The sequence below is a fragment of the Haematobia irritans genome, chromosome 2, assembly GCF_050003625.1.
Source record: "Haematobia irritans isolate KBUSLIRL chromosome 2, ASM5000362v1, whole genome shotgun sequence".
Lineage (NCBI taxonomy): Eukaryota > Metazoa > Arthropoda > Insecta > Diptera > Muscidae > Haematobia > Haematobia irritans.
In genome coordinates, this window is record NC_134398.1 from 115,796,804 (window position 1) to 115,816,139 (window position 19,336).

General features: G+C 33.4%; 1 long non-coding RNA gene across 1 annotated transcript; it reads right to left on the bottom strand.

The window, feature by feature from the left end:
* Positions 1-3,548: 3,548 nt before the first annotated feature.
* On the bottom strand, positions 3,549-3,926 carry LOC142227077 (uncharacterized). Its single transcript, XR_012719789.1, has 2 exons — positions 3,804-3,926; positions 3,549-3,740 (listed from the first exon to the last, which is right to left on the bottom strand). It is a non-coding gene; the product is annotated as an uncharacterized LOC142227077 (long non-coding RNA).
* Positions 3,927-19,336: the final 15,410 nt, after the last annotated feature.

Consider the following 19,336-nt stretch of genomic DNA (forward strand, 5'->3'; position numbering starts at 1 on the left):
TGGCTCTCTACGTACCGTGCAAAAAGTCCATATCAATTCGTAATTATTTGTAGACTTAACTATACATAACTTTTTTGTCTAATATATACCATGTATGGACTAACTCACAATTTAGAAAACGATGTTAAGAAGTTTTAAGATACCACAACCCAAGTATTTCGATTGTGGATGACAGTCTTTCGTAGAAGTTTCTACGCAATCCATGATGGAGGGTACATAAGATTCGGCCTGGCCGAACTTACGGCCGTACACACTTGTTTTTTTATTTTTTTTACATATATTTTTTACGTATATTCCAAATACGTTCGGAATATCCCGAAAAGGTGTTCAACATTACATACTACTATATTAACTTTTTACTACGAAACTGTAAAGTGTGTCTTATAAAAGACTTAAATTCAGAAAAGAACAGTGCTTGATATTAACGAAATGGACTGATTTCAAATCATATATTATTTTTTATTGCAAAAATAAAAAATTTGTAACAAAAAAGGGTTTTGTACACAAGTTTGAAATTTTCGAAGAAATTCAAAAAACTCTTACAAAGGAAGAATGTGAAGTAGAGTAATATATAAATATTTTTCCATCGAATCCTAAAGTTAACGATAACCATTCAGAAGCGCATTATATTTAAATTCGAAACAATAATTTTACAACCAACACATAAATTTATTTACACTGAAAAAAAGCATACTCGGTTCCAAAGATTTTGTCTTTACTTTAAAAAATTTGGTATTGATTCCGAGCCAAAGAAGCGGAGAATACAAGTAAGGATACTTTTAAGACACAATTCTCTTTTAAATTTAGGTTTTGTGTATTGCTTCTAGGAAGCAAATTTTAATTTTTCGCTTTCTCAGCTTTTTTTCTTCATATGCTATCAAAGTCCTTTAAAAACGAGTTAACGGCAACTTTATTTTCTAAATTAGGACTCGACTTCCAGTAGAAATTATGCTATGTTTGAAGTAAAAAACTTCTTTAAAATGAAGTTTTGAAAAACATGTCCTATATTTGAACGATTTTTTGCTTTGTAGTCCAGATGCAAAAAGACAACAAATTTAAAGACAATTTCATTAAATTTAAAGAATTTTTCTGAATTATTAAAGTAAAGCTGACCTGAGCCTATAAATTTAAGATACCCATTTTTAAGTCAAATCACTTAACTATAAGGACAATACGACTTCATTGAAAAGTTTATCGACTTTTGGACAAGGAAAATAACTTTATTTTAGAGAAATGCGTCTTCTATGCTAAGCAAAATTTGTAGTCGTATTTTAAAGACATGAAATCTTTGACCTCACGACAATATTTTTTTCAGTGTAGGTGTGAACAATTGTTTGCTTTCTTTAATAATTTATTCTAAAGAAAATAAACTTATTCAATTGTTGCTTTGGATCATTCCCCACCAAGTTATAATACAATTTGCCTAAAAAAGATATAATGTTATTCTGGTTTTACCGATGCGAGTTTTGCCGTTAAAATGAGAAATAATTTTAGTGGCAAAACTCAAACTCAATGTCCGCTTTTATTTTCGAAAGTATCCGTCAACTCCTCTCGAACTACTTATTAATAAAAAGGAACTAATCTTTGTTTTTATATATCTTACTGTTTAATTTTTCACTGTTTCCCAATGTTTTCATTGTATTGTAACAACTCTAAAAAGATTTCATGTCCTTAAAATAAAAATACAAATTTTGCTTAGCTTAGACAACGCATTTCTCTAATATAAAGTTTTTTCCATGTTCAAAAGTCGATAAACTTTTCAATGAAGTCGTGTTGTCCTTATAATTAAGTGATTTGACTTGAAAATGGGTATCATAACATGAAAGAAAAAATTTCGAACTAAGATCAACTTGACTTTAGTAATTCAGAAAAAATCGTTAAAACTAATTAAATTGTCTTTAAATTTGTTGCATTTTTGCATCTTGACTACAAAGCAAAAATCGTTAAAAATAGGACATGTTTTTAAACACTTTATTTTAAAGACGTTAAACATAAATAGAAAAATTCCTAATGTCTTGTTTTTAATGGACTTTTTATAGCATATGAAAAAAGCTGAAAAGCGAAAAAATAAAATTTGCTTCATAGAGTCAAATACACAAAAGCCACTTTTAAAAGAGAATTGTGTCTTAAAAGTATCCTTACTTGAATTCTCGGCTTCATTGGCTCGGAATCAATACCAAAATGTTTAAAATAGAGACACAATCTTTGGAACTGGGCATGCTATTTTTCAGTGTGTAGTGCCCTTTCGTTAGTTTTTATGAAGATCCCTTTAATTACCTTTGTTTGAATATTTTGACTTACTCGTCCTACACTCAAAAAAAAAAAAGTGAACGCTCTATTTCAGTTTTCTTTACTCTAATACTTTTTTGTGTACGTTAGTTAAATTAACTAAACTCGAGGAAAAAAATATACTCAAATGAAGCTAAATTCGTGTTTTCCACAAAATAGTTCAGAATTTCTTTAAATTTGTAAATTTAACCAAAAATGTCGAAAAATATTTACTTATTTTTATGACATCGGCGTGATGTCAACGTTTGTAATACTGTTTAGTTAAAATTTTCTACAAATATTCAAAATTTTCTAAAATTAACCGAAAGTTTTTTTTCCTGGTGGGTTCACTGTTTTTTCAGTGTACGTTCCGATTTGTTTTGACGAAACAAAAAAAGTGCCCGTAATGCGAAAATGATAAACAAAACTCATGCTTTTTTTTAAATGTCTTTTCTCTTGGTTCCGAATGAATTTTCTCTCCGAATACTCGTTTTAATCTTTTTACTTAAGCATATACAATTTTTGGCGGTTTTTTATCACAACATATATATGTTTATTCAAAATTTGTAAATTTATACTTGTTTATATTCACCCATAGTATTTTTCCAGTCTTTAATGGAATTTTCTTTGTGGATATATATTTTTAAGGCGCCAATTGGTTACTTTCATTATTTTACTTCCAGCATACACTTTATGTCTCTCTTTCTAAACACATATATGTTTATAGTCTATTTCTAAATTAATAAATGTTTGCATCCAAGCATATTATATTTACAAACATTTTATGTCCCAAACATAATATGTTCTAACATATTAACATATATGTCTCAAACATATTATGCTAGTTTATGAACATTATATGCTTGCACTTAAAAATATTGTGTTTAAAAATTTGAGTTCCAAACATATAATTTTTACACCCAAACATATGAAAAACAGTCTTTTTCGTCCGTGTAGTTCATAGAGATATACACGCTCACAAAAAATCGCTTCTGTAACATATACTCCCAAACATATTTTGCTTCAAGCATATATATTTTTGGGTATTGCCCAAACATTTATATGTTTGATCTCTTCCAATATATAATATGTTTGAAAGCATATTGGTCTAAACAATATATGTTTGGGTAGTCTAAGTTCCAAACATTTTGTATTTTTGCATCCAAATTCAATAATGTTGTCTTCCAAAAAACAATATGTTATTATGTGAACATATAATATGTTTGGAAGCATTTTGCACCCAAAAATATTATATGCTTAAAAAAAATTCTCCCAAACAATATTGTGCTCAAAATTTTATTTATTTATTTATATATTTACAATCATAATGAATTATGAAAATAAACAGGTAATATAGGTGCTAACAACATAGGTTTTCGACCTGAATGCTCAAAATTTTGTTTCTGCCCAATTGTATATTCCCCCACATCTTTCTCACTTCCACGAGATTTTTTAGTTCTTAGCACCTTTTTCTGTAATACAAACATTGTAGAAGAAATTATTCAATTGTATGATTTTTTTTATTTTAATTTTACCTTTTGCCGGACGGAGATTCGAACAGCGGACCACACAGTTTGTAAGGATCAAAGAAGTAGCTGATCAATTGACCAAGGAAAAATAAAATGTTAATTTTGTAATAACAAGCAACAACCACCAACTTAATTCAATATCGCTCCCTGTTAAATAGCGCTCCAATCTACTAAACACATATATGTTTATAGGCTATTTCTAAATTAATATATGTTTACATCCAAGCATATTATATTTACAAACATTTTATGTCCCAAACATAATATGTTCTAACATATTAACATATATGTCCCAAACATGTTATGCTAGTTTATGAACATTATATGCTTGCACTCAAAAATATTGTGTTTAAAAATTTGTGTTCCAAACATATAATGTTTATAGCCAAACATATGAAAAACAGTCTTTTTCATCCGTGTACTTGGAATAAAGAAAAAATCGTTTCTTATAACATTTTTAAAATAAACTAAAAAAATTATATATAATCTATTTTAGCAACATAACAACTGACTTTTTGTCTGTGTATGTTGTTCCAAGTTTACATGTTGTCATTCGAATTTTAAATGTTAAAAAGACGTTACACTAATATCTGAACACTATAAACTCTTCTCATTGAGTGAGATTATCCAAACGTTTGGACCAAATGTTGACAAATCGGAAAATCGTAGTCACGTGTTTTAATTTCTGCAATATATTTAGGATTTGCTATAAAGTAAAGCTTAAGAGAAAACAAATTTCGGCTATGGACCAATAATTTTGATTCGGCCGAAATGTGTTTGTTGAGAGCCTTATGTAGCAGATGGAGAGAGAGAGAAAGAGAGTTACATAGAATAATGACCACTTTTGCATAGTAGTTCAACAGTGACATTAACTTTAACAGCAACGGAATAAGAATCAACTACGACATCACATGTGAATGCACCCGATAACGACAAATCGTCGACCATGCGACGGATGTATACAATAAAGTAAACAGATGCGAATGACCCACATTTGACAAAAATGTCTGCACGCATATCTCCCTCCTCCTTGACCAACAAAATGAGCAGCAACAACGAAAGGTGAAAAACGCAGAAAAAGTGAAAACTATACGCAAAAAATCTGCTTAAAAATGAGGACGATTGTTAAAACTGAAAAAAAATGGTGGTTGGCACTCAAATCTGTCGAATCAAATGTGGGAACAATGAGTGGAAATGTGTATTCATCATATCTATAATGGCAAAGCGAAATCTTGAAGACAGCTCTAATAGACTTCAAAAGGGATAAGTGAGTAGATGTAGGCAAATAGAAAATAAAAAATTTCTATGATTTAGCAGATGCCAGAATTACATAAATTCTTGAGAGGAAATTACAATAGACTTTATGGGAAGGAAGAAATCTAAAATTAATGGAAGATAGCCTCCCATATTCTCTCCCAAAAAAATAACATATTATTTAATTTACTCATATACCTACACATACAAACATTCTTGTGCAATTGTTTTGTTGTTTTTAGCTGTGCTCAATAAAGCACAAGTAATGAAAAGGCATCATTGTTAGAAGAATGTAAAACTAACCTAAGTCAATCACTCACTCACGCACTCACAAACTAGACATAATGAAAGACATTAAGGGAGTTCCCAATGAAAGAGAGATTTTTGCCTACTCAGAGATGCCATTTACCATTGAAAATATACCGGCTTTTTTATGGCTTGTACGGAAAATACAAAGCGCCTGTCCATTATGTGCTCTAAAATACTCTTATCATATACTCTTCGCCTTAATTTACTCTTTACCCGCAAACGAAGACTCTCTTAAATTGTAATAGATTAGTTCGGCTTGTGGGGGGCCACGAAGTCTTTGTTGTGATTAGCGCGCCAACATCAACTCGGATAGGGCGAATTCATATTTGACTCGCACACATACATAGACAGGTGTTTTCGTCTTGGAGCCTTCATTCAGTCAACAAAATTCAAGTCTGGTGCTTCGTGGCGAATGGCACAATTCATAAACAGTTACAAAACTTGGTCGGTGCTTAGTTGTTAGTAAGAGTCCTTTAGCTACGGGCACTATTGTCGGCATACGTTTTGTTGTCGTTAGGCATAGAACCGATTCGAATCGAAGCACAAAGCATTTGCTTAAGCCAATATTGGCATACAACGGATGGCTTAACGGAAATACCACAAAGTCTCCTTAGAACACACACACGCGGATTTCTTGTTGTCGTCGTGTCTGTTGGTGTAAAAGTGAAAATACCTAATAACAAAAACAATAACCACTGGAGTCTTAAAGTAACGGAATGTTTGGCTAGTTATTTGTGTCAAATATGGGACAACAGCAACAACAATAACATCAACCTTGATATTTGGTAAACAAACAAAACATACAATAGTGAATAGAAAAAGCAACACAAAAGGAAATTAAAAAACGAAATTGGTTTTTAAACCAAATTAGATTTTTGCGAAAAAGAAACAAAAGAAAAGAATTAATGCAACTTCCTTCCTCAGTGCAATTAACCGAAAGTCTTCTTTGGCATATGATTGATCAATCACCGGTGATTGTTCTAGATTCTTTATACGATTTTGTAGCCCTATTAACGCGCGTTAAACTAAATTTGGTAAGACTTAGTGAAACTAGAGTGAGAGTGGGAAGCCATTTCTCACCGCGAAATGTGTTCAATGTGATTTTGTGCAAGGTTTCTAAGCATTTTTATTTTTTATTGGTGCAGTTTGCCTGATGCAAAGTAACAAAACCGCAAATGAAATTTAATTATGCAAATGTTACGTGCAAACTAAAGTGAAACCCATTGCTGAGAGTTTCCAAACGTACATCGGTAAATAAATGTAGACACACATACATACATACACGTACACCTACATACAATACTATTTCGTTCATAAAGTGAGAAAACCTTACAACGTCACTACGGTAGCTAACAGCTGCAATTTTTATTAAAAGTTAACGGTAAATGCCATCAACTTCACTTGACAAATGATGCAAAAGAATTTCAAACAGTGAGTGAGTGAAACTGAATAGAAGAGAAAAAAAATCATAATAAAAAAAACGAAAACGTTAGAGGAATTTTTGTCGCAACACGTCTTGTCTACTAGATAACACTAAGCACTTATGGTAAGTTGAATTGATGTATGTATATTCTATATCTAAATGTACTCAATTGTAGTAATATTAAATAATATTAAAATATATATTATATTAAAAAAACATCCATAATGTAATATTAAATATATGAGAATTGAATTAATTTGTAGGAAATTGTGCACAAGTAGGTAAAATTTTAAGATGTTTCCTTTCCACAATAAAAAATAGTTCTTCAGCTCGATGCCTTACAGAGATGGTCCGAATAGCATTTTTTTGAGTTTTGAGTTCAAAAAGTTGTAAACGTCAAAAACACCTACAGGATCCTTAGATTTGATTTCAAAACTATTTTTAATATCCTAAATCATAGCAACGTCATTAGGCTTGCCAGACGTACTGGTTTAGCCAGTACACGTACTGGTTTTTGGCAATTGTACTGTTTTTTCAAATGTACTGATAACAGTACAAAAATGTACTAGTTTTTGCGTTTTGTACTGGTTTTTGTACTGTTTTTTTTTTTTAGCATTAGATTTGGAACAATTGTTAGCATTCATTCGTTTTCCATTTCTATTGATCGATTACACCAGAGTTTGTCGCGCCAAATGTTTCATAAAATCATTCTAAATACGAGAAAACATTTAATCGTGTGTATATGGCTACAAATTCTAAATTGCGAATGGAGGCTTAACAGATATCAAGCGACACCTGAAATCGGCAAGACATAAAAAGAATATTGAGAATAATCAGTCAATATCAGTTAGCAACCTCCCAGCAAAAAAAAAAAATGGAAGTGCTTCTAAAGGCACAACTTCAAAAGCACTTCCAAAAATGTTCTCCCAAATATGTTCTTTATTTTAACTACTCATGAAGTTCTTTTTGTAAAATTTTTTGTAACTCCCGTCTTTCATTTTATTGAAAGGAAATTTTAACTTTTTTTGTTTCAAATATGTTAAAAACAAAGTAAGGATTAATAAAATGGTACAAATTATTAACATTTCGTCGAAAACAAATGCTAAATCCATTCTAGAAAAATTGTCAATTTTTGGAAATATTTGATGTCAAACGTTTCAGATAAGCAGAACAATAATTTAAAATCATAAATATTATTTATGTGGCAAATTATTGGTAATATTTGGCAAAATTATAGTGTTGAAAATTCAGTGCAACGGCATTTGAAATGGTGGACATCCGTCTTATGACAAGCCTGTGTTAAATTCATCGCTTCTGTGCCAATTTTGCACCACTTCCGGATCCAAAAAGAACATTTTCACCACTTTTCTGGCGACGCTTTTTTGCTGGGTTACTAAAGCCGGCTTCCAGTGACTATCAAAACATCTGTTGTGGCAGAAGCTGCCTTTGCCTTTCACACCGTGATGCATTGCCACAGTTACCAAACCGGGGATTGCACAGGAAGTCGTGGAGCAAATGTTTACAGATTCAAAAGTGACCTCCGATTTCACTTCCGGAAAAACAAAACTGGCTAAAATCGTTCGAAAAATTCATTTAATTCTATTCATTTAATGTTTATTGTTGAATTGTTTATTTGTGTTTTTATTGCTAAAATGAAAATGTACTGGTTTTTTGCAAATGTACTGGTTTTTTTTCTTGAATGTACTGGTTTTGCCAATTTGAAATCTGGCAAGCGTAAACGTAATATTGAAGTATTTTGGATTTTTTTATATTTTTGCTCAAATACATTTTTCACAATTTGCAGACATAAACGTTTGAATGCAACGCGTTTTCAAATTGCGGAAACCGTGAAAATTGTTGTAGCAAAAATCTGATTTAAGTACAACGTGTGGGTATGGAAAATACCAACCACACAGATCTAAATTTATTAACTACTCCGAATTTAATACGGCTATTTGAAGTCCAACAGACAGTAGTACGCCTATGTCTACTATTTTTTGTATAAGAAAAAGGAATTTTCAAATCAAGTTAAACATAAATGGTTCTAAAAACCAGGGATCCGGAGCGGACCATTTTTTTCGCTCCGCTCCGCTCCCGCTCCGGAGAAAAAAAAACCGCTCCGCTCCACGCTCCGCTCCTCTTCGAGAAAATTATAGTACAAACATTGTATTATTTGTTCAATTGAGTTTTATTTTATTTAGAAAAATCGGGCGGTACATATATGGGAGCTATAGCTAAATCTGAACCGATTTCGACGATTTGAGTAAGATCGGTTGATAAATAAGGGTTTTATGACCTAATTTGGCAAAATCGGGCGATACATATATATGGGACCTATATCTAAATCTTAACCGATATCGATGCAATTTTCAGACTTAAAGGGTGATACAGAAGATTATTTTGTGCTAAATTTGACGACGATCGGTTAGTAAAAAAGTGCAACGTGACCCCATTTGTCGAAATCGGGCAATACATATATATGGGAGCTATATCTAAATTTGATCCGATTTCTTCCAAATTCAATAACGTTCGTCCTTGTGCCCAAAAAAACTCCCTGTACCAAATTTCATCAAAATCGGTTAATAATTGCGACCGAAATCCTGTGAACAACAAATACATGGACAGACGGACGGATGGACAGACGGACACCAAGCGCTAGATCGACTCAGGAGGTGATTATGAGTCGATCGGTATATATTTTTGGGGTCTAAAATCAATATTTATTGTAGGCACATTTTTTGGCAGATCAAACTTATTATACCCTAACCACTATGTGGTTTAGGGTATAATGACTTTAAAACAATGTGTTGAAACATTTTATTAATTTTGAAGATTTTTTCAGAAATATTAAATCCACTTTGACTTCATAAAAACGAAATTTGCATTCATGTTAGGATACATTTTTATGTCGAATCATTTAGCTATAAGGATAAACAGACTTCATTGAAAAGTTTAGAGACTTTGAGACAAGGAAAAACTTTTTTTCAGAGAAATACGTCTTCTATTCTAAGCAAAATTCGTATTTGAAGCATGTGAAGTATTTGGCCTCCCGACAATATTCTTTGCGGTGCACCATCTACTATTTAATATGTGATAGCAACCAAATTTATGAAAATGGACCAAATTCTGTTTGGTCTGACCATCGGACCAAATTTAAAAATTAGAAATCTTTTGGACCAATTTTGGTCCGATCGGACCAAAATGGCAACCAAAATTGAAACTATCCATAATTTTAATTAAATTTTCGAGAACTAATATCAGAAATAAGAGAATACTAGGATATAGTACAATAGTAAAGCAAATATGAAATTCCTTACACTGAAAAAAATCATGCCCGGTTCCAAAGATTTTGTCTTTAATTTAACAGTTTGGGTATTAATTCCGAGCCAAAGAAGCGGAGAATACAAGTAAGGATACTTTAAAGACGTAATTCTCTTTTAAATTTGGGGGTTATGTGCTTGCTTCTAGGAAGCAAATGTTAATTTTTCATTTTTTAGACTTTTTCGTCAGTTGTTATCAAAATCCTTTAAAAACGAGTTAACGACAATTTTATTTTCTATATTAAGTCTCGACTTCCAGTAGAAATTATGCTGTTTAAAGTAAAAAGCGTCTTTAAAATAAAGTGTTGAAAAACATGTCTTATTTTTTAACGATTTTTTGCTTTGTAGGCAAGATGCAAAAAGGAAACAAATTTAAAGACAATTTTATTAATTTTAAAGAATTTTTCTCAATTATTAAAGTCACGTTGACCTTACCTCAAAAATTTTATCTTTCATGTTATGATACACATTTTTAAGTAAAATCACTTAATTATAAGGACAGTACAACTTCATTCAAAAGTTTATTGCCTTTTGGACAAGAAAAAAAAACTTTTTTTTTAGAGAAATGCGTCTTCCATGTTAAGCAAAATTTGCATTCTTATTCTAAGGACATGGAATCTTTGACTTCTCGACAATATTTTTTTCAGTGTAGAAAACTAAAAAATTAAATATACATAAGATAGTTTAATTGGATTTTTTTGACGTTCATTACAAACATCTTTGTAGTAATACGGGATGAAATTGATCGAAAGTACTGTTGTTACTTTTACAACACATACTAGAGATATATTTTGACATTTGCCGTTTTTGAAAACATGTCGTACATTTTAAACGTTTGCTCACACTAGCTAAGTACTAGCTAAATTTGAAATTACCTACACAGTGTAATTTCAAAGTTACACATTTCATTCAAGTAATATTTTATTCGGAGCGGAGCGGTTTTTCATTTGGAAACCGCTCCGCTCCGGATTTTAGAAATGCCGCTCCCGCTCCGCTCCCGCTCCGGCTAAAAAAGGGCTTGCTCCGCTCCGCTCCGGATCCCTGCTAAAAACTTATACTGTACAAAAAAGACTTATATTGCAAAAAATTAAGTATTTTACGAAGGTTAGCATTTTCTTTTAATGAAACGAATGCCTTTCGTAACTACAAAAATTGTAAAATATATATAAACGGGTTTAAATCAAGTGTACTGTACTCATTCTTATATTGTTAAAAACTAACCCCCATATTCATAAAAGTTAACATAAACTTTAAACCTACTATTACCATACAAATTCGTTCGATAAACTGTCAGTAAATTATTATGAATATGGGCATAAGTATTTTCAGAAGGTTTACGACGTTTTTGACTTATGGTAAAATATGTCGTAAATGTATGTCAAATACCTTACAGTTTACGACAGACCATCGCTGATGGCATAGCATAGATTTATTTAATGCTGCATTTTAATTTTCAAGAAGTCATTCTGAATATATACCCAAAAATTGCTAATTACTACCTGATACACATAATTCAATTCTTCTTGTCGAATTTATTTAAAACAATACTTAAATAGTTTGAAAGACAAAATTGGAATTAAAAACTCTTAAGCTCAAGACATTTAAATAAAATTTACTCATTTTAGGACCTTATGAACACGATTTAAGTAATATTCATTCATATTAGAAAAAGGTGAACTACCTAAATTTTGGCAGGTGTCCAGGTATGGTTGATATAACATAGCAAACTTCCCCAAACAATTGTCTACATATGGGATGTGTTCGGTTTTCAGAGTGTCCAAGTTTTTAATGTATTTTGACCGAATTTAGAATTTAGTAAATCTGTGTACATACTTCATTTGTATAAAACTGTTTTTTTTTTTCATTTTGAGTCAATTATATAAGCAAAAACTAATTAAAATAAGGAAAATTTGGCCCATGTTTGAAATTATTAACCATAATTATTTTTCATCATCTCAATAAATCGGCTATAGACATTTTCATTGACTTTAATCGACAGGGTAATCATATACTTTTGTTCAAAAAGCCTCAAAACTAGATTCTCAAAATAGTTGGAACCACAAACGAAAATTAATATAGTTAATTCCAGGGCTGTTGAGTCGGAGTCGTAATCAGTATGCTCGACTCTAGCTAAACCAAAATTTTATAAACACATTAATTTTTGCAACTAAAAAATATCAACGTTAATTAGATTATTTAGATTTTCAATCGAACAACCAAGTCGAGGAATAAAGCATTTGCTACTTCCAGGTGATATAGAAGTAACGGGTTGATGGTAATTGCGCGGCATCGTCCAATGATGGAGATGCAGCGCAATTAGTTAGTCGGGGTTTGGCAGAATTTGGGATCCCTAAAAAATATGAAAATATAAAGCCTGTTGGTCCAGAATTTGATATAGCTCTACATAAACCGACTTCTTGAACATTTGAGTCGTAGGTTCATTTTGGTTAATATTCTTTTGTTGATATCGGTCGATTTGTTATATAACACGCATATACACCGATACTAAGATTTTTCTTCTTAAACTTTTGAAAGCAGAATTATTTGCTTTAAAAGTTTGGGTTTTGTAATGACATATGCTCGACTGCGGTGTCGATGGCTGATGAAATGTTGGAGTCGAGCAAAATTGGTTCGAATCCTCAGCCTTGGATACTTAAACAACTAGGGCTTAAAATATTCAAGTGAAAAATATCTGTTTCGAAAACGGCTTTATACACGCAAAGAAAAAAATCGTTTGGAAAACGTGTACCGAAAACGTTTTTCTTTTGTTAGAGTTTTTTGAATTGCTTCGAAAAGTATACACTTTTATCACAAAAAAAATCGTTTGTTACAAAATTTATATTTTTTCAATAAAAAAAGTTATTTTTGAACCAACAGCACAGTCCATTTCGTTTATACCAAACACTGTTCTTTTCTGACTTTAGGTCTTTAATAAGATACATTTTACAGTTCATAGTAAAAATTTAATATAGTAGAAAGTAATGTTGAACATTTTTTCGGAATCTTCCGACCATATCTGGAATATATGTAAACAAAAAAACTTTGGTCGAAGCAGGGATCGAACCCACGACCCTTGGCATGGAAGTTGGACGTAGCAACCACTGCTCCACGGTGCCCAACTAAATGTATTTTTCTGTTAAATAAACTTTGCTTAATCGGCTCGTGGGCGCCGCAAGCTATGCTAAAGGGTGATTCTTTTGAGGTTAGGATTTTCATGCATTAGTATTTGACAGATCACGTGGGATTTCAGACATGGTGTCAAAGAGAAAGATGCTCAGTATGCTTTGACATTTCATCATGAATAGACTTACTAACGAGCCACAACGTCGAATTTTCAGTGAATGGGCCCTAGAAAAGTTGGCAGAAAATCCGCTTTTTTATCGACAAATTTTGTTCAGCGATGAGGCTCATTTCTGGTTGAATGGCTACACTGTTAGAAAAATATGTTTTTCATATGTTCCGATTTAAACAAAATGTGTTTCGGGCACGATTTTAAACCACAATATATTTAAGTGCAAACATGTAATGTTCCTAAACTAACACTAAATGTTTGGGACATCTATGTTAATATGTTAGAATATATTATGTTTGGGGTATGAATGTTTCATAAAAATCATATGTGTGAATACAAACATATATAAATTTACAAATTTCGACTAAACATACATATGTTGTGATATTTTATTCAAAGTGACAGAGAGAGTATAGAGAAAGAAATAGAGATGGAAACCGGGAGAGTTGACGAAAGATATCAATATAACACAGCAAAAGAGTCAAAAGAGAACAATTTCTGTGAAACCGCTTGTATGTTGTTTCGGAAAACTGTTTTATGATAAGGCCAAAAATTTGATATGTTTAAGTCTAAATATTATTTAATTTGAATAAAGAGAATATACATTCTGAACCAAGAGAATAGACATTTGAAAAACAAACAGCTTATGTTTTCGCCTTGAGAGCAGCATTTTATGTATGTGTGGACATGTGTTTTGTTTATCATTTTGGCATTATGGGCACAATTTTTTTCTTGGTTCGTTAAAAGAAATCAGGGGTCTTCATAAAAATAACGAAAGGGCACTATACTTTTTTTAGAGTATAGTGCCCTTTAGTGACAGTAAAATGAAATAAGGAGGAAATAGTGAAAAATTACACAGTAAAATGTAAAAAAACAAACTTTAGTTCTTCTTTATTAAAAAGTAGTCCACGAGGAGTTGACGGACACCATCAAATATAAAAGCGGGCATTAAGTTCGAGTTTTACAGCTAAAACAATTTAAAAAGTTTATTTTCTTTAAAATGAATTATTAAAGAAAAATAAAAGGAATTTTAGAGCGATGGTGTTAAATGCTAGTAAAAAACTGTTCACTCCTAAATAAATTTATGTTTATATTATAAAATTATGTATGTATGTTTATACTCGACCCACGTTCTTCTTTTGTTAGTTTTTGAATTCCTTCCAAATTTTAAAGTTTTGTACAAAAACAGTTTTTTATTACAAGATTGTTATTTTTGCAATAAAAAATAATATTTTATCCAAAAATCAGTCAATTTCGTTTATATCAAGCACTGTTACTGACTATAAATCTTTAATAACGCATATTTCGAAGTTTCATTTAAAAAAAAATAATATAGTATAAATATAAATGTGTAAATTAAAAAAAAACAAGTATATACGGCCGCAAGTTCGGCCAGGCCGAATCTTATGTACCCACCACCATGGATTGCGTAGAAACTTCTACGAAAGACTATCATCCACAATCGAATTACTTGGGTTGTGGTATCTTAAAACTTCTTAACATCGTTTTCTAAATTGTGATTTAGTTCATATATGGTATATATTAGACAAAAAAGTTATGTATAGTTAAGTCTACAAATAATTACGAATCGATATGGACTTTTGTACGTAGAGAGCCAGAATTGAAATATGGGGGTCGCTTATATGGGGGCTATATACAATTATGAACTTGATATGGACCAATTTTTGTGTGATTGGAGATCGATTTATCTGAGGGCTATATATAACTATAGACCGATATGGACCTAGTTAAGCATGGTTGTTAACGACCATATACTAGCACAATGTACCAAATTTCAACTCACTCGGATGAAATTTGCTCCTCCAAGAGGTTCCAAAACCAAATCTCGGGATCGGTTTATATGGGGCTATGTACGATTATGGACTAATATGGACCACTTTTGGCATGGTTGTTAAATATCACATACTACCACCACGTACCAAATTCCAAGCAGATCGGATGAATTTTGATTCTCCAAAAGGCACCGGAGGTCAAATCTGGGGATCGGTTTATATGGGAGCTATATATAATTATGGACTGATAGGAACCAATTCCTGCATGGTTGTTGGATACCATATACTAACATCACGTACCAAATTCCAACCGAATGGGAAGAATTTTGCTCTTCCAAGGGGCTCTGGAGGTCAAATCTGGGGATCGGTTTATATGGGGCCTATATATAATTATGGACCGATATCGACCAATTTTTGCATGGGAGTTTGAGGCCATTTATAAACACCACGTACCAAATTTCAACTGAATCAGATGAATTTTGGTCTTCCAAGAGGTTCCGGAGGTCAAATCTGGTGATCGGTTTATATGGGGGCTATATATAATTATGAACCGATGTGGACCAATTTTTGCATGGTTGTTAGAGACCATATACTAACATCACGTACCAAATTTCAGCCGAATCGGATGAAATTTGCTTCTCTTAGAGGCCTCGCAAGCCAAATCGGGGGATCGGTTTATATGGGGGCTATATATAATTATGGACCGATGTGGACCAATTTTTGCATGGTTGTTAGAGACCATATACTTACACCATGTACCAAATTTCAGCCGGATCGGATGAAATTTGCTTCTCTTAGAGGCCTCGCAAGCCAAATCGGGGGATCGGTTTATATGGGGACTATATATAATTATGGACCGATGTGGACCAATTTTTGCATGGTTGTTAGAGACCATATACTTACACCATGTACCAAATTTCAGCCGGATCGGATGAAATTTGCTTCTCTTAGAGGCCTCGCAAGCCAAATCGGGGGATCGGTTTATATGGGGACTATATATAATTATGGACCGATGTGGACCAATTTTTGCATGGTTGTTAGAGACCATATACTGATACCATGTACCAAATTTTAGCCGGATCGGATGAAATTTGCTTCTCTTAGGGGCCTCGCAAGCCAAATCGGGGGATCGGTTTATATGGGGGCTATATATAATTATGGACCGATGTGGACCAATTTTTGCATGGTTGTTAGAGACCATATACTAACACCATGTACCAAATTTCAGCCGGATCGGATGAAATTTGCTTCTCTTAGAGGCCTCGCAAGCCAAATTTTGGGGTCCGTTTATATGGGGGCTATACGTAAAAGTGGACCGATATGGCCCATTTGCAATACCATCCGACCTACATCAATAACAACTACTTGTGCCAAGTTTCAAGTCGATAGCTTGTTTCGTTCGGAAGTTAGCGTGATTTCAACAGACGGACGGACGGACGGACGGACGGACGGACGGACGGACGGACGGACATGCTCAGATCGACTCAGAATTTCACCACGACCCAGAATATATATACTTTATGGGGTCTTAGAGCAATATTTCGATGTGTTACAAACGGAATGACAAAGTTAATATACCCCCCATCCTATGGTGGTGGGTATAAAAAAAAACAAAAAAAATGTTCGGTCGGAGCAGGGATTGAACCCACGACCCTTTGCATGCAAGGCAGACATGCTAACCACTGCTCCACGTGGCAAACAAATGTATGTTTCTGTTAAATAATGTTATGTTTGCATGGGCTCGTGGGCGCTGCAAACTAAGCTATATAAATGTAACTTAAAACGATAATTATCTACTGGTGACTATAACAGCTACGTAGCCCAGTGGATAGTGTGTTGGCTTACAAACTGTATGGTCCTCGGTTCGATTCTCCGTGCAGGCGAAAGGTAAAATTTAAAAAATTTATAAAAGTGAATAATTTCTTCGACATTATTTGTATTACAGAAAAAGGTGCCAATAACTAAAAAATTTCGTGGAAGTGAAAATTACGAGTATGTTAGGGAATGAGCACAATCGTGTTTGGGAAAAATTCTTCCAAGCATATAATATTTTTGGCTCAAAATGCTTCCAAACATATAATATGTTCACATAAAACAAACATATTAATGTTTCGGCAGTATGCAATAATATATGTGCTTCCTGCAAAATATGTTTGGAACATATGTTAAAGAAGCGATTTTTTTTGAGGGTGTACGTAAATAAGCAAAATTGCCGCATTTGGAGTGAAGAGCAACCAGAAGCCGTTCAAGAACTGCCCATGCATCCCGAAAAATGCACTGTTTGGTGTGGTTTGTACGCTGGTGGAATCATTGGACCGTATTTTTTCAAAGATGCTGTTGGACGCAACGTTACGGTGAATGGCGATCGCTATCGTTCGATGCTAACAAACTTTTTGTTGCCAAAAATGGAAGAACTGAACTTGGTTGACATGTGGTTTCAACAAGATGGCGCTTCATGCCACACAGCTCGCGATTCTATGGCCATTTTGAGGGAAAACTTCGGAGAACAATTCATCTCAAGAAATGGACCGGTAAGTTGGCCACCAAGATCATGCGATTTGACGCCTTTAGACTATTTTTTGTGGGGCTACGTCAAGTCTAAAGTCTACAGAAATAAGCCAGCAACTATTCCAGCTTTGGAAGACAACATTTCCGAAGAAATTCGGGCTATTCCGGCCGAAATGCTCGAAAAAGTTGCCCAAAATTGGACTTTCCGAATGGACCACCTAAGACGCAGCCGCGGTCAACATTTAAATGAAATTATCTTCAAAAAGTAAATGTCGTGGACCAATCTAACGTTTCAAATAAAGAACCGATGAGATTTTGCAAATTTTATGCGTTTTTTTTTAAAAAAAAGTTATCAAGCTCTTAACAAATCACCCTTTATATAAATATAACTTAACAGGTTGGCTGATACGTCCCCGGTCTAACAAAGAAAACACATTTTTTGTCAAAATTCCTTTTTATTATTCAACATAGTTCCCTTCAAGAGCGATACAACGATTATAACGACCTTCCAATTTTTTGATACCATTTTGGTAGTACTCCTTCGGTTTTGCCTCAAAATAGGCCTCAGTTTCGGCGATCACCTCTTCATTGCAGCCAATTTTTTCCCTGCGAGCATCCTTTTGAGGTCTGAGAACAAGAAAAAGACTCCGGGGGCCAGATCTGGAGAATACGGAGGGTGGGGAAACAATTCGAAGCCCAATTCATGAATTTTTGCCATCGTTCTCAATGACTTGTGGCACAGTGCGTTGTCTTGGTGGAACAACACGTTTTTCTTCTTCATATGGGGCCGTTTTGCCGCGATTTCGACCTTCAAACGCTCCAATAACGCCATATAATAGTCACTGTTGATGGTTTTTCCCTTCTCAATATAATCAATAAAAATTATTCCATGCGCAATCGCAAAAAACAGAGGCAATTACTTCGCCAGCGGACTTTTGAGTCTTTCCACGCTTCGGAGACGGTTCACCGGTCGCTGTCCCCTCAGCCGACTGTCGATTGGACTCATGTTTCATCCATTGTTACATATCGACGGAAAAACTCGGGTGTATTATGTTTTCGTCGGTAACCACCCCTTTCGGGCGTCCACTGCGTTCATCGTCCTCCGTGCTCATTTCACCACGCTTGAAGTTTGCATACTAATCAATTATTGTTGATTTCCCTGGGGCAGAGTCCGGAAACTCATTATCAAGCCAAGTTTTTGCTTCCACCGTATTTTTTCCCTTCAGAAAACAGTATTTTATCACAACACGAAATTCCCTTTTTTCCATTTTTTCACAATAACAAAACTTGCTTCACAAAAGACTCTCTATCTCACAAACTAATTGACTTACAGACGTCAAATTTTGACACGAATCATTTGAAGGTTGGTAGCGACGCCATCTATGTGTCAGACCGGGGACTTATCAGCCAACCTGTTATTTTTTGCCTACTATATTTTCATTTACTTATTATCTAATTTTTGGAATTTGAAGCTCTTTTTTACTTGGTCCGGGGGTTGAACCTGAATTTGTAAAGACAACAACAGAACGCCTTAGCACAGTAAGCCATAAACGCCATTGAACACGATACCCATTAAGGCATACGATTCTAATTATATCTCCTAATTATCATGAATAAAAAAGCAAAGATCATAGGTTCAA